Here is a 13,769-nt window from a genome sequence, read left to right as displayed (position 1 = left end):
CGCTTGTCTTCGCTAGCTACAGTAAACATCAGTACAATTTATATGCCGACCAGTAAAAATAAGGCCTCAGCTATGCATGATAGCCACATCCGACAGCCTGTTATACACACAACTGTACTCTAGGTCATCTAACTTGGCTATTGATCGTACCTTTTGAGTCAGTGTCCTTGTACATACATACCTAATCTAATGGCGACCGATTAACCAAATACTCAAAACTGTGCGCGATATCGTCTACCTTGACCACTTATTGAAACTGGTAGGCCAGTGCCTATATGCGATGCTGTTTAGTAGGCCTGGGCTATTCGTGACGTCTTAACGACCAACGGCTGCCCGTCATACTCGTAACCGCACTTGATATAGCCTACCCTGGCTGCTTATTGTAATTGCAGCAGCTGAGTCTATGTGCAACGCTTAGTATAAAGCTGAGGGTCTTTCATACTATACGCGATGCCACTTGTCTTCGCTACCTACTGTAAACATCATTCTAATATATATGCCGACCAGATAAACAGGGACTCAACTATGAGTGATGGCATTCGGTTATATATGAAGGCGTTTCCTTATCTCAGACACACATAATGAAAGCCACTCGTAATTACGTGCCGTTCTCAAGCTTTTTAACAGAATTGTTGTGTATATTCGAGTTTCAACCAGCTTATTGTTCATGGCGAAGTATTGCCACCCTTCTTCATTTCCACAACCATCCCTACATTGTTCAATTAAATGAGTTTATGAGACAAGCACCCCTGATACGATTTGTTTCTGATAGTGATGTTGATGTAGGTTAGGGTTACTGAGTTAACAAATTTTTGCCATCCCACACCTAAGTAGGATACATCACCACAAAGCCACCGTTACCGCTTTTATTCTCTAAGTGGTCAGATTATTCCGACTCCCCATAATCTCTATCCTCAAAACATCTTCTCAGTGCATCGACATTTGTACTACCTGATCGGCCTTTTCTGTCAAAACCCAGCCCTTTAGCTCCACTATTTCTTCCCGTATCATGTCCGCTCCTTCTCAACACGATGATGGGAGAGATTTCACGGTTGATATCTTTTACCTCAACTGCATGTCTCCTCTTCAAAGACATACCCTGCCCCGTGCTGAGTCTCACACTCTGCCTTCAAAAAAGTAGGGAAGAAAAATCTAAAACAGAAGCAACTTTTGTCGAACACTGTGCCGTTGGCTTGAGGTTGCTTTTGATCCAGAACGTATGCCGAGCAATCCACCTATGATTTCAAAACATCACTCATAGTAGAGCAAAAGTTGCTGAAATGGACTAACTTAATACAAGCGGTATGACTCCTCCAAAGCAAATCGTTTGGCAAAGGCTTCGCAGTCTTCTTAGGGCTTTAACTGCGTCATTTATAGGGCACTTCATCGTCCAAACATGCATACACATCAGGCATCTCACGCTTTGGTCCAATTTGCACTCTCTGCATGCCCTGAGCCAAATAATTTGAGCACAATTTAGCCGACGCGTTGCTCGCGTTCACGTATGTCTACATATGTTGACATCGACGGGAGACCCATTATCTCCCCTCGAATAGCAGTTACCGTTTTTTTTAAATAGAGGAGTGTCGACTAACGGTAGTAGCCAGAAATTCCGCACACGTTTGGTTGCTCTTACATCAATCAGCAGTCGAACTCATATCATATCAAGGAGTTAGTATATTGCTAAAGCAAAGCCTCACCTTACACATGATACGGCACGTGTTGACCGTCACACAAAACAAAAAATTTACTCTCTGTGATGATTTTCTTTGCTTTATCTAGTGGACGCCTCGTGCAACAATAGAAAACGTTTTCCTGTGGAGGTTGCGATTGGTTGATCCACTTCGAGTTTGCGCGGACAAAGAGGGCGTGACTATTGGTCACACAATCTCCAGGTTATTTTGAAACGTAACATAAGAGGAAACACGTAAAGAAACCGAATTCTCCACAAAATTTTTCACTATGTTTACCAAGACACTATAATAGATTACTGGCACTCATACAAATCTCATGGCTAATTTTTTAGAGGCGAACAATTTCTAGCAAAAATTCTCCTGTCTGGAAGAGCTTTAGGTTTCGATTAAATACATCGGACAATATAAATTAACGTTATATTTTCCCTCGTTATAACTGCGTAATCAGAGAAATTAACGTCGTACGTCTAAGGGCTGTTCTAAATGAGCGCTGGTCCTTATTCACCGGATGGAACCGATTTCTTACAAACTATCATAGTTTGTCTCAGGTTTACTACTCTACACTTGAATATGTGTTTGTCTAATGTTTTTTCTGCCAGTTTTAGTTGCTTCTTCTAGGTCGATCTTTTTCCGGTGAACGGAAACGGCGCCTCAAAATCTGTGCTATTTTTATGTTACCACTTCATGGTTAAGGGGGCATTTGTTCTAAGCCTTTTCTAAAAATTTCCTCCACGGTTGATTTGTCTAAATGAGTGGATGTGCAATGAACTCAATCAGTCCGAATTGGAAAAGTGCTTAAACGCGACATCGAGACTTGCCGCAAAACGTAAATGGCTGAAAGTGAACAAAATTTACAAATAGTTCTGTCCATGCAATAGTTAATGGAAATTTCTATAGCCTACATTGTTCACGTGCACTCATGTAGCTTGCTTTTCATTGCATCTTATGGGTGACTTGACGAATGTCAATTCCTGTGTTTTGGTCCTCAAGATTAAATGTATCGAATAATCGTCGTTACAGATACGTTCATTATTTTCGGATGATTTGTACCAGTTTTCAAGAACTCAAAGCTTGTATATGATAATGTTTTATGTTTCTGCGTCAATCTTTACGGTGGCTTGCTTGGTTTTAACGTGGATAAATTCAGTTCCTCTTAATTGAAGATGGAGTTTCCAATCGCAAGCACTGAAACCTAACGGGCTTTTCATAGCTATCCCATGAAGCTGCCAGAGATTCAAGTAATGAGCTGCCCATTATGATATCAAATTTTGAATACCACCCCAACCGAGCGGAAGCCTGAAGATTTGAGTTGAGCTTGCCCAAAACGACTGCCGTTGCTTTGACGATACAGCAATGAGAACCTTGCATGTGCACATGGCAAAATGCGGCCAGGTGTCAACGATGCCTAATCAACTGGCTGGATGCAACTTATGTCGATCACAGTGGACAGCCGAATGAACTCGGCTGGAGAGCACGACTCGTCTCGACTGAGGAAGATCAATGGTCCAACTTGTACGCAATAAAAAGATGAACTGTATGATACACTAATCATTACGTGTCCCAGCCTAAAGCGTGCGGCATTATTGGTGCGCAGTGTTTCTTGAGCTAATCACTTCCTGAAAATAAGTTAAAAGTTTTTACATCAAAATGCAGACGGTGATGACCTGGGAGCAGTGCTTACCCTATGGGACGACCACTCTAGCGACCGAAAATCAAACGGAAACTGGTGGCCCTTAAGCATGTTACAAGAAATTTCTTTCCTACAATAGTTACTGTACAGCATTAGTACTAGCATTATGCAACCAAATCAAAGACGTCCTCCTTGAAGCTCAAAATGCAGACGCACACCTACTGCTATGGCACGCCAAGCCTGATTTTGCGTTTTCCTCCTAGCTAAAATCATGCCTTCACTGCGGACCATCTGGCATGCATCCATGTTCACCCTCTGGATGGGAGCCTGGCAGCGAACCTAAGGTATCCATGTGCACCTTAGGAATAAGCCCGAAGATTTTCAAAGCGGAGTTGACAAATTTCGCGAATACATCGGCAGGCGGAGAATTATACGCAATGCGTTGTACACCGCCAGTCACTGCGACTAGTCGGCACGACACAAAACCCAGAAAGCCGAATTCTGTAATTATAGACCATCATCCGGTTTAAAGCACATTATCCTTGCCAAGAGAAAACCGGTCTCCCTACACATGCGTCAAGCCTCGTTGCAGCGATGGCTTGGGTACAAGTGTTAGGTGTGCCTATTGCGCTGTTACTTTGCAGAAAAGCAACCACGTTTATGGATTAAGATTTGACCTAAGAAAACATCTATGAGTATTATTATTATTAATAGTTTTTACTACTTGGAACCATCTGGTTTCTAAATACCAAGAACAAACGGATACAGAGAAGCCACGTAACCTAATGTATTTAATAGTACAGGTGTCAACCGTCTGGGAGCATGTGTGTGTTTGCATCGGAACCTGTGAGTTAGTCTACCTGGTTTTCCACCTTGTTAGTTCAAACAGAATTGTATCATCGCCTTGGGAGTCATCGTCCTAAGCGTTCTAAAACGATGGAGGACGCATGCGCAGTAAGTCGACGGATTACGTTTAAAACGTATTCATCGCCTTTCAGAATCTTTCTTCGGTTGCAGTGGTACGATGTATGCACCTTATTTTTTCATATGAGCAAGTACGTTTGAGGGAGAGCCTTCCGTATGGCATGTCTTTGTGTGTTTAATTGATGCATCTACTCTTTCATATGACCGTATGCGTTTCATAAGCGTTTGTTGGTAACTCTGCCGGAACGAACCACCCGAAATGTGCGTACCCAGTCCATTTGTAGATTATGTGCGAACAATGAGGTAAGAGACGAATCACGGGTCCGTTCGGTACAGAAAGTGCAGGTCTTTTTAGAACCAATATGCCGAAATTATGATAAACAGACACCCTGCTCAACGGCATTGTCTAGACGAGTCAAAGAATGCAATGTGTCGTCTGTTTCCGATGAGTATACACGTATTTATATGATGCGCACTCACCTCCTGATGGCATTAAAAGTGTGAAAATGGGACAGTACGACATTGCGGCTAAACATTCCACTTGCTGCTAGCATTTGCCCAGCCATTCGTCCATGAGGAACGTCTAACTGATATTGTTCAGCCTCAACGTCCCTGAACAAACTAAAAAATTTATTTCTAGGAGCAAGCTGTTCACATTCCACAACGGCATATATAACCAGACAGGCGGTTCCCACGTAAACTGTGACCATGAAGGCGTGTAGCTCGCATCTACATGTTACACGTTAGCTGCTTTAAAAAACTTACACGCAATGGTCGCTCCAATGTGAAGCAGTGACTTTACTCTGCAGAGCAGGCCGACACTTCCGGTGGTAGTCGTTTGTATTATGTAGTGAGGACCATGCCGAATTCAGCGGCCGAAATCTGCCGCTATTTAAACGACACCGTCCCACATTTTGACAGATACACGCAGGTACCAAACCCCTCCTTGTTTGGCGGTCAAAAGTTGTACAAAACGTTGGAACCTTACCATTGCGTTCAACGCAATAATGAGTGTCCAAGGAATGCTTTCATTGTCCCCTTGGGCAAAACCATACTGGACAACCGGCGCATTGTGTTTTGTTCTTATTAGCAAATGCGCTAAGCTTGCCAGCTTCAGAATCCTCCACCTAAATCGGTCTTGCTGGTCTATCGCTATGTTTGTGGTACATTCTACTGTAACTCAAAACAACGCCTGTGATTTTTCTGCCCGCAGCGCGCACAAATACACAACAGTAACCCATATTTTCGCTAAATGGCTCATCAAATGCAGCAACAGCCTAAATTTTCTTGGGAAAACCTAATCATTGTGTCAATCCACAATTTGCTGAGTCACAGCATGGCATATATACTGCAGAATGCAACACGCAAATGCACGCTTTATTCCACACACGAACGTTTGTACTTGATAAGGATCCGCCCGGGCGAAGGGCAATCTGAAAGCTTACTACATGGTGGTCGTTGGCTTGTTCGCTGAGCTGGGCAATTTGATTGCAAACGTTTCATCACCAATCGAGGTGACATCATCAGTGCGTTATTGTGGAGCGTAGTAGTGCGTAGCGGTGGGTTGGTGGTTGTGCCACCAACCTGGTCCCAGCCTGGTCCCCGGATGGGAAACACGGACCATGCACATATCACTTCCAGTGCATCCGCGTATCTCATTACACTAGCAAGTCACAAGACCTTACAGGTAGAAAAATTTACCGAGCGACCCATCTTCTTCCGACCAGTTGTATGCTCCAGTTTGATTGCGCGAGGGCTGACTCTTATAACCTCAAGACTAAACCGCACAACCGCTCGCAGATGAACAATGCAGAAGCCAGCAAGCTTCTCTTGCGTGCAACTCTGTGGTGAACATTGACTCTATTCTATTCATTCTGTTTAGTGTATTTTTATATGCCTTTGTTTTACGATGCGATATATAGTACGCCCGCGATATACGAAAATATACGATATTCATTCGTCCATATTCGGACTTTTATACTTCGCGTACATTCGGTAGTTACGATCCCTACCACTATTCAAATTACCACAAACTCGTTGAACGATCAAACCACTCAACTGTCCAGAACCAAGCCTAAACCTGAGTGATCATGTTATATATTGAATTCCAGTAGTCGATGCATGCTAGTTGTACACAGTGCATTCTGAAAGCAGCTGAATTTCACGAATGCTGTCGCTTTTTATATCCCGAGTATGAGAAGCTGCAAAGCGTATATTTTTGACATATTTTAAACGTTTGTTTGACGTTAAGTTCTCTCGTGGATTTTTGCCAAGGAGGAAGGTACACCCATGCGCAAAATACTTATGATGAGGAAAATAGATTTTACTAAACGTGTGCACTTAGATCGTACACTTGGAAACATTTCAACATTCCTGAACAATTAATCAAACGTTTTGATGCACGCAGGCGGTGAATGTCTGAGATTTTGCTCAGTGATTCCAGGAGATGCTCTATAAACATCTGATTCCGGACCGTCAACCATTTTCACAACAGCTAAGTGTGACTGAATTACTTTTCGCGTCCTGCGTAAACGACGTGTTAATTTATTCAACAATTGGGCTAACGTATGTTCTAAGGAGGATCTGTGATTTCACGAGAGTGGTGTGCAAGAGACCACAAGAAAGATGGCAATTTTTCGCAAATTAGCTACAAAGACAGTTCCGAAAAGGGCAAAAGTAATGTCTGGGCGGTTACGGATCTCACAGGGCAGTTGCGGCTATTTGATTATACGCAGTTCGTAGCCAGTAGTCAATAGGGGCAGACAGACGCGGGGCAACAGATGACATATTGAGGACTGACAGGAACTGGTTCTACAGACAAACGGATTAGTAAGCATCATGAATTAAGAAAACGCACAATCAACAATGACGCAATCGGCGAGGCGAGAAGTAGTCACTGTCACAGCACGGATTGTCATAGGGGCAACAACAAGTAAGTACCAAACGATGTACAAACATACATATAGAGGCAGTCTGACAGTGTGAGTTGGTCGTGACGGCGCAGGAGTCAGTACGTTCGGAATGTGAGGGACTGTCTTTCGGTTGGCGTCGACGCAGCCGCTCGTGTCGCGTGACAGGTCAGATTGCGCGGCTTCGGCCGTTTAAAACAAAGCTCAGCAAAGGCTACAGGCGTGCTAAATGGGTAATACAAAATAATCAGCCGCTCCGGGCGTCAGGTCGGTGTGGTTGGTAGCGCGTTCGCCTGCCGCCTGGAGGATCCGGGTTCCATACCCGGTCGGAGTGGGCGCTCAAAATAGATGCAATCGAGACGAACTTCCAAGCAATGACAGATGGGCAACAAACTATTGACATCAGTTACCGAGAGATAAGCAGACCTTAAGTAGGAACAAAAACGGGGGGGAAAACGGGCAGCGAGAAGACGAAACGGTGTCATACTAAACAGGTGTGAGTCATGTTACTCATGAGTGGTCAGAAAACAAGGACAGTTACATTTGTTCATCGTTGATTCACAGGGGGAATCAACAGCAAAATACTTGCGTCCGTTTAGGTATCCAGCTCTATACTATCTGAGAGAGACCCTCGTCAGGTCTACTCCAATCTATGCTTATCGTCGGTTGATGTCGGTCGAACTACCAGTGCTCCATGGCGCTGGCATTCATTTGAAATGTGCTGGCGTTTAAAGCTCGAGTTTCTACGTCATCCTCAGAAAGAGTGCGTGAACCTAAGAGTGCATTTCGAAGATGGTTGACGTGGCCCAGGGCAGCCAGGAGGTTCGTCATGCAGAAAATGTTAACGGATATAGACTCTCTTCTTAAAAAGTAACTCACTAAAGGGAGGTCCGTATTTAGGCTCCGCTGGTTTGGTTTTTGCTGCGAGAACCATATACCTGGTAAGTTACGGCACCAAATATTTTGGCACTTGTATTCTCTTTTCTTCCACCCTAAAAACCAGACCGTTATCTTCTTAATAGATGGCATGGTATATATTCAAATGATACATCTTTGCTTTGTCTGGCGAGACTTGATTTGATAGCCCACTTCCTAATTTCAATTGACGGGTATTGTTGCCGACACCAAGGCCCAATAAGGAGTGGAGCGGAACAGCAGCCATCCCATAAAAACAAGGACATCTGAAGTCATTAAAAAGGTACTGAATACGGCTAACATTGTAGTAGCCTTCCAGAAGGGGAAAACTTTGCGCTCGATGTTGGTGCATCTGAAGGATCGTCTTTCGGTTGAAAGGACTAGGAACTATGTATACAAAATAAAACGTAACGATTGTACAAATGTTTATATAGGTCAGACAGCCAATGAATTGCACACCAAGATCGGCGAGCATAAGCGTTCCATTAACAGACCACCGAGAAACGCAGAGGAATACCAGGCTTTAGTCAACGATTCAGCAATGGCAGGGCATGCTGTAGACACTGGGCATAGGATAAATTCAGAAAACATGGACATTCTGAAACAGGGTTTAAGGCTGACACCACAGCCACTGGTAGACGAGGCGGGGGAAATCGCCAGGCATTCCAGTGTGAATAGAATAGACGAGGTAGAACTTGAAAACGTGTGGGGAGCGGTCTTAGATCAGCCGAGAGGACACGAGGCCGTGTGTAGTTACCAGCCAAATGGCCTGGGTTTGAAAGTACAAAATCCAAGTGAAGCTAGATCCAATTACCACCCCACCCCCATCCCCAAACCAATTGTCCCAGCACCCTTGGACGAACACTGGTAAACAAAATCTGCGAACGACCCCAGGAAGGATTTTCCATTAAGGTGTCCTAGACTGAAGAAGCAAGGACGAAAAAATCGAGGTTCATCATGAAGACGAATCCCCCTGTACCTATCTATCGTAAATCTTAGTCATGCCCACCAACCAACATACAGGAACATCAGACTGAACACCCAGCATTGATCAAGTCACTAGTCATAAGGAATCTCACGGACTGGTTCCCTGACTGTCTTAAACCCAATCAACCTACTTACTTACTCACCTGACCTGACCTGACGAAGCTTTTGTGTCAAAAGCGAAACGTTGCCCAGCAATAAATCCACCGATTGTTTAACAAACCCCTCTGAAACCGATGCCGTTTTTATTATTTTTGAGAACAGTTTAGCTACTGCTCAACAAAATCCACACTTGATAGGGATAGACTGTGATGAAAGGACTGTCGCGTAATGTCCCAAAAGGTTGTGAGGATGCGTTGTGAGGGTGCGATATGCGCCTGGCCACAACGCCCGATGCGGCTTGCTTATAATCCTACTCAATCAGTGATTGCTTCCTCCTGCCCAGCCACCTGTCCAAAGTGCATCCGGCCAATCCATATGATGCTACGTTATTGACAGTGGCTTGCCTCGAAATACCCCGAAATTAAAAAACACTTTTTGTCATTCAGCTACGTTCATTTGACATGTGATGGCTTGGAAGGCTGTTGTTGCGGGTCACTTGCTAACAAAAACAGCAGGCATGTTGATCTGGGACCTGATGTATAAGGATTTTGGTGCTCCCTATCTTGCAAGTGAACCGAAGTTGTCCGGTCTTTCGCTCATCTAGGTTCCGGTATGGGGCCGCACTCTACTGTCCTCAACTGGTTCACATTTAGTACTCGCTCCCAAGTTCTGACTTGTTCCACTTTCTTCACTTAATATTGGACCCGGCGTCTAACGTGGAAGCCATTCAATTTATTCTCAAATCACTTACTAATAATCATATGATTACTGTGGCCAAGTTCTTGTCCGTTTCTTTTCTTTGCGTTCCTATGACTTGAATAAAAATCCTGAATCGAAGGGTGTGTGAGAGCTTTCTTTTTAACGGCGGGCACTACTGATGAAGCATGCAAATAGTATGTGGTTTTCTTGTAACTCCGCCTCGAGTCTAGTGGAAGGTGGGGTTTACTACAAAACATGTGGAACTTATGTACTGCGTTCGTTTGCACTTGCGTGATAGTCAGTGAATATCTACGAAACCTCAAGTGAACGCGTGAGAACGGTCAGGCCATAAAAACAAGGTGGACGTTCTCGTCCATTAATTGTCAACTCTTAGTTGGTGTCTGCACATAACTCCGCGGCGAAGGGCTTCTCTCCTTACTCCGGTATCGGGCTTTGCGCGCTGAACAACTCTCTCGCAAGCTCCGACTGGTCTCCAGTTTAGACCCACAGCGTAACCACAAAATCACCATGAGCTGGTGTTGCTTTGAACTTTTTGCTGTTGTGAACTTTCCATTGTTTCTTTTGCCTCCATTATACCATTACGTAGTTTGCCAATTGCATCAGCGTTTTTTGCTTGAATACAAAATCAACGGAGGCCCGCACTTGTAAAATTTCACTCGCGCTCAAAGCGATCATTCGCGAGTTTTACGTGTAAACTCTGGTGTTGTAACATTCCAGACTATCTTCAGAACCTATTATTTGTGAGAGCCTTTTGGACCTAGACTGACGACGAATTATTTTAAAAAGAACATTTTTTGGTGAATCTGTTCCATTTGGCCCTTGTAATATTGTATATTCAATCCGGCGTTATTATTTTTGTTTCTTTGTCACACACTTCTGATAAAGTGGCTTGTGGGCAGCCAGACTTGGCGAGCAGGAGTTTTTCTAGATATTTTTTATATTTTATTTCAACTCGTTGCAGTTTCTCTACTTTGTCCAGTTATTATATATGCACGCTTTGAATCGTTGGATTTAGTCGAAAACGCTACTAGTATCCGTTTACGGGACTACAATCTCGGCAATCCAAGGGTTTTTTTTCACTAGATGGAGGCCGTTTTTACTGTCCGACGTATCACTAATCAAGCCACCCGCTTTTTTCATCGCTTAGCATCTTTCTAGCAGTGTAGCAACAGGGGTAGATCTATTGAAAGATATCCCCAGAGAAAATCCATGTGACGTTCTGCGAGTGGCTGTCATCAGCAGCAGAGGAAAATATGAAAATAAGATGCTGCGGGATTTATTCACTAAAGCCGAACTAGGTGACGTGCCGCCGTCACAAGGGCTTCGCTACATGCGGTCTCGTCTGAGGCCATAAGCTTGCAGTAGAAGTCATGGCACAGCTATAGTTCGATAAAATTCCACTAAACGTCCCGCGTCATTGTTGTTCTTGTTGATTGCCATAGCTGAGAGCAGATAGCTCAGATGGCGTAAAACATCCACGATACCTGCTCCACTCACCCTGTTAGATTCGCTTTCCATCCTAAAGCTGCCAAATCTACAGGTTGCGTTCCAGTACTTTCTGCCAACTCACAACCAGATTTGATACATTGACTGATCGTCTACAATGGCTGGAGACCAACAAGCATCGACCACGTTCACGATCTCAATTGTTGACTCTTCCCCGTCTCCCTTGGTGCTGGTAACTTTCGGTCTTGAAGCACGCAAATACCAGTCAACTTGTCTCTTCAAGACACGGTCCAACAGCCCTTCGAACACTCCGGGCAATCAGTAATGGCGACGACTGACCGTGGCCCTGGTTACACTAGTAGCCTATTCCACAACACCGATCGCTCAAGTAGTCTACGTTTTTTTGAAGATACTTGGGCTGAAGTTAGTGTGCCATTGCATAGGTATTCGATTCCTTCCCTGGTTTTCATTCGTAAACAGCTGTTAACTGTATCCGCGTTGTTACATAGGGCGAACGTTCCATCACACTCGACCTCGGGTGGCAACGTGCGTTCAGGTGTATCTTCCTTTTGCCGACGCCCAAACACCTATCTTTGTCGTCAAATTTTTAATCCACCAAAGCTTATCCGTCTATGTGCGACACAACGTACATTGGACATGCTAATTTCGCTCCCAGTCAACGAAATTAATGCCCGAACTTCATCCACAGGTGTCCAAGTTAACCCAGCTGATTCTCATTTTGCTGACATCTCCAGAGCTCGTCCCAAACTCACTCATCCACATCAATACACTCAATAAGTGGCGCGTTCCGTCGTTCACCGCATCTAGACAGGAGGTCCACCTGTCCATACATCCCCTATCGGCTTCATTCAGATAAGCCTAGATCGCCAAATACGAATTGGAACACATGTGCAAACATCGCATCATTCAAATTTCATCGATTCACAGTCGTCACACCTGCATATGGTACCCAGGCAATTCGAACATGATTGGAGGCTTTGTTCTCTTGATAATACCACAATCCCAGCCACGTTTTCCATCTTACACACACACTATTTAGCGAGCACAATATGCCACGCCAATATTTTCTCGAAACTACACCTAGTACGCGTATTCCACAACATGACCATAGCCCCGGAAGACATCATTAAACATCCCAAAAACGTTTGCTCTTACAGAATACACGCATAAGCCTTATGGTCTCCGAAATGCGACCAGAACATTTAGCGGTCTGGCCACCCAATACGTTAGTTTACCAGGAGTGTGTGGCAAAGAAATAATAAAAATAACGCTAGGTTAGTTATACAATAATAAAGAGGTCAGATGGAACAGACTCACCAACAATTGTTCTCTTTAAAATAGTTCGTCGTCTGCCCAGGTCAGCGGACAAACAATAATCTAATATTAGTGTTCCAGGAATCTTCTTCTGAACAGTTTCCACATATAATAGATTATGTAAATGATCCGGGATGTTTTGATACCAGCGTTAGAACATGAGGCTCGCGAATGACCACTGCAAGCGCGGGCGAAATCAGAAGAGAGAGTTCAAGCACGTGCCCACGCATGTATCCTGTGAAATTGCACAACTGCGCGTTTTTTAGTTTTGATTACCTAAACAAAAAACGAATATGCTATAGACGAAGCACACAATGTTATACTAAGAAGCAAACTAAAGGTACAAAAATCACAGATGGAAAGAATACAGCCCCAAATTTCTCAACAACCGCTTGTGAAACCACTTCCAAACCGATAGTACAGCGAGTTCAAGAACAAATGTGCGGGAAAAATTTCAATAATTGATTAAAACAAACAGCAAAAATTGCTGTAGATGGCGGCGATTTTTGGTCTCAGCACATGTACGAAGAAGTGCAACATTTTGCCATAAGGGATTTTGGTTCACTCACAAGATCTTGCAGAAAATGTGCCCCCAAGTTGCGGCGGTGAACAGTGTGACGACCGTTCTACATGAAAGTTTCGTTTATTGTAAGTGAAGCAATGTTTCCACGATTCGCGATGTTTTATCATCAGGCGACGTATTCGCTGTCGGCGGTGTTTATGATGTAAACAAACTGAAGGTACAAAACACCACAATAATCTCCCGCTAGAGCGTTGACCGTGAAAGGGGAAGACGCTCGAATAAATAAAGTAACAAATCACAGGTTGCCCACTTCAAGTTTCGTAATCAGCAAAGTGCTGAGGGAAACGGACGCGTCGTCCGGAACGACTAGTGGAAGGAATGAGGTTGGCGGGAGGGATATCTTGGGTAGGTGTGGGTGTTGTTGGGATAGCGGGATTGCTGGTTGTGGTCGTGGGTGCTTCGATGTAGGTAGGTTTCAGGCGATCAATGGAGACGGTATCACGCTTTCCGCTTCTCTCTAAAACAAAGTATTTGAAGTGACGTTCGATAACCTTGAAGGGGCCATCATAACAGGGTTGGAGGGGTTT

This window comes from Opisthorchis viverrini (assembly GCF_000715545.1).
Source record: "Opisthorchis viverrini unplaced genomic scaffold opera_v5_176, whole genome shotgun sequence".
NCBI lineage: Eukaryota > Metazoa > Platyhelminthes > Trematoda > Opisthorchiida > Opisthorchiidae > Opisthorchis > Opisthorchis viverrini.
The sequence above is the reverse complement of the archived record's forward strand: the minus strand, read 5'-3'. Positions refer to the sequence as shown.